Source organism: Sinocyclocheilus rhinocerous, unplaced genomic scaffold (genome assembly GCF_001515625.1).
Source record: "Sinocyclocheilus rhinocerous isolate Xijiao unplaced genomic scaffold, SAMN03320098_v1.1 scaffold3004, whole genome shotgun sequence".
NCBI lineage: Eukaryota > Metazoa > Chordata > Actinopteri > Cypriniformes > Cyprinidae > Sinocyclocheilus > Sinocyclocheilus rhinocerous.
Window position 1 is genome coordinate 141,582 of NW_015645532.1, and position 3,215 is coordinate 144,796.

The window sequence follows — 3,215 nt, forward strand, 5'->3', positions numbered from 1 at the left end:
GGTCCTTTCTGCTTAACTGTCTCTCTGAGCTCAAAACGCTCCAGGAACCATATCCCCGCCCTAAGGCTGGATTTAATCCTTGCTGGGTTTGACTATGTTTCGAACCCGCTGAAGTTCCCACGTCTGGGCTTAGCTTCCGGCACGCTCTCGGCCCTATCTAGTTCCGAGGCTGTGCGAAGCTCTAAGAACGATTATGTAAGGCCGGGCTCGACCTCTATGAGTTAGCCCATTTCTTTGCCTCCTCTTGACCCCGAAAAGAATCCGGGTCTCTGGCTATGGCCTGCTTCATTGTGGTTGATCTACAGGGCCCCCTTCTGGACGCCCTGGACAATTACTTATAAGTCGTTCATCTACCATAGCACGGTGTGATTGAATAGGTTCCCGTAGCGTCTAGCGACGCAGTATGAAGTGAAGTATCGAAAAGGAACGTACTCGGTTACTAACGTAACCTCGGTTCCCTGAGATACGGGAACGAGTACTGCGTAGCTAGCCGTGCTATGATGCTGCACGACTCTGTTGTCGCTTCAGTCAATATGAATCAGTGATCCTATGCCGAGCACCTGCTTATATAGCCAGATGCCCCGCCCATTTTGGCGGGCTCGGGTGCGCTGCTTCGCCATAGGCTCGCGCAGCTCTGCTGCGCCATCATTGGTTCATTTCTGAAACAATGGCAGTGCAGATGCATTGATTGAAAAAAAGACTTCAGTAAATCGGAGAAAAGGGGTTTCCCGTAGCGTCTAGCGACGCAGTACTCGTTCCCGTATCTCACTGGGTGATATGACGATACATATTGTGGCAATGATATAAAGTGTGAATCGACTGAACTTTTTCTAAATTGTTTACATAGACAGGCCTTTCGGGGTAAGCAAATATATCCTTGCAGCTTTTAGTGGGCAGGAATTATTCATTTATTCATTCAAAAGGAAGCCTGGATGAATGAGTAATAGAATGTGATGTGCTTGGTGCAATTGCACTTATTATAAGTGTATATATGTCCTTTATACTTCTATGGCTCTCAATAGATTCAGTGGTTGGAGTTGGGTTAATACTCCTTGACAAGTTCTGTTGCTACTTTCTGATTACGTTTCTGGCTACATTTAAAATCAAAACATATTGATAATTTAATAATTGTTGTAATGCTAAAATGTTTGTTTTTAACTTCCAAATAGGTGTCAAATGATTGATAAATAAATATTTGATTGCTGTTTAGTAGGATCATGATTTTGCATATCATTGCATGAATGACTGCCTGACACATAGTAAATTATTATATTTATGATTAACAATCAAATGATTAATTAGTTAGAAACTAGTTGCTATGAATTCAGGTGCCATCAGTTGTCTTCTTATGAATGACTTGTTTGTCATTGAGTCAGTGTTGCTGATGCAAAGTAGGCCCTTTGTTAACAAACACCAAGTAACTAAATTAGGATTCCATTATGAGTCATTCACAAACTGTTAAACATTAAACTGTTGGTCACTTTAAAACTAACCTTCATCTGGGAGATCACAGGGATATGTGAATATTTGATATGTTAACTGGTTGCATATGTCATATTTATTGTATGAAAAGCTGTTGCTATCAGACATATAGTCTGATATATGTTTATGTTTATATGTTAAGTATATATGTTTACTTAATCAACTGAGTCAGTGTAATGGTGAAGGGATCGATCAAATAGACCAATTGATGGAAGGTTTGCGGGAAAAAATAATGCTCCCTTGTAGAAGTATTTTTTTGTATTTTTCAAATACAAAAATACAGTAGTTTATTTGATACTTGGTGTGGCTACTGTATTTTGTAGTTTATTTTGATACACTTAAAATTAAGGTATTTGGTATTATATTTTAAAATACATTTCGATGTATCTTTGCCCAACCCTGACAATGAAGCTATATGGATCAAATGAAATAATGCAGTAAAAATCAGCATCTAAACCATATATATATAGATTATTTATTCAACTCTCAGATTATTTACTCTTATGACTGGTTGTGTGGTCCAGGGTCACATACATATACAGGTGCATCTCAAAAAATTAGAATATCGTGAAAATATCGGGTTTTTTGTTGTTGTAACATTTCAAAAAATGAAACTTTCATATATTCTAGATTCATTACATGTAAAGTAAAACATTTCAAAAAAAATTTTGTTTTAATTTTGATGATTAGAGCTTACAGCTCATGTCAAGTCAAAAATCCAGTATCTCAAAATATTAGAATATTTAAATTTGAGTTTCATTAAATGACCAGTACTACAGAATAAATTCTGGGTATCTCTTGTTCTTTGAAACCACAATAATGGGGAAGACTGCTGACTTGGCAATGGTCCAGAAGACAATCATTGACACCCTCAACAAAGAGGGTAAGTCACAGAAGGTCTTTACTGAAAGGGCTGGCTGTTCACAGAGTGCTGTATCAAAGCATATTAAATGCAAAGTTGACTGGAAGGAAGAAAATGGGTAGGAAAAGGTGCACAAGCAACAGGAATAACCGCAAGCTTGAGAATACCGATTCAAACACTTGTGAGAGCTTCACAAGGAGTGGACTGAAGCTGGAGTCAGTGCATCAAGAGAAAATTTGAATATCCTAATTTTTTCAAATACACCTGTATATATATATATATATATATATAGCATTTATATAATTTATCAATTTATAATTTAAAAACACAAAATTGACCAATATATAATCACTAATTAATATACTTTAATTTTTATTTATTTATTTTTGTCGACTTGCATAGCCTAGTTTATATTCATGTTCCATGGTTTGATTGGGTAATTTGCCTATATGGCGTGAACTGAGAAATGTCCATGTTACACCAAATAAATTAGTAAACCAGCATATTTCTTTCGAGTTTACAGTATGCGCTTAGTACAGACATTCTGTTTACAAAATTGTTTTATAAAATATTATTTTAATATTATAAAAAATGCTTACTGTCTATGTTTTTGTAAATAATACATTCTATAATTTTCCCCTAAACATATACTTCTGCAAAATCATACTTGCGTGCACATAAATGCTCAGTTATTGTATTTGTACAGCCTCCTCTTCCTCCCTCGTCCTCCTCCAGACCCCAGCCAGAGAGTGTAATTACCCAGAGGAGAGAGAGAGCAGAACCGTGGGCATCTGCAGGACTCCCATTACTGTGTGTGTGTGTGTGTGAGTGTGTGTGTGTGTGAGAGAGAGAGTGTGTGTGTGTGTGTGTG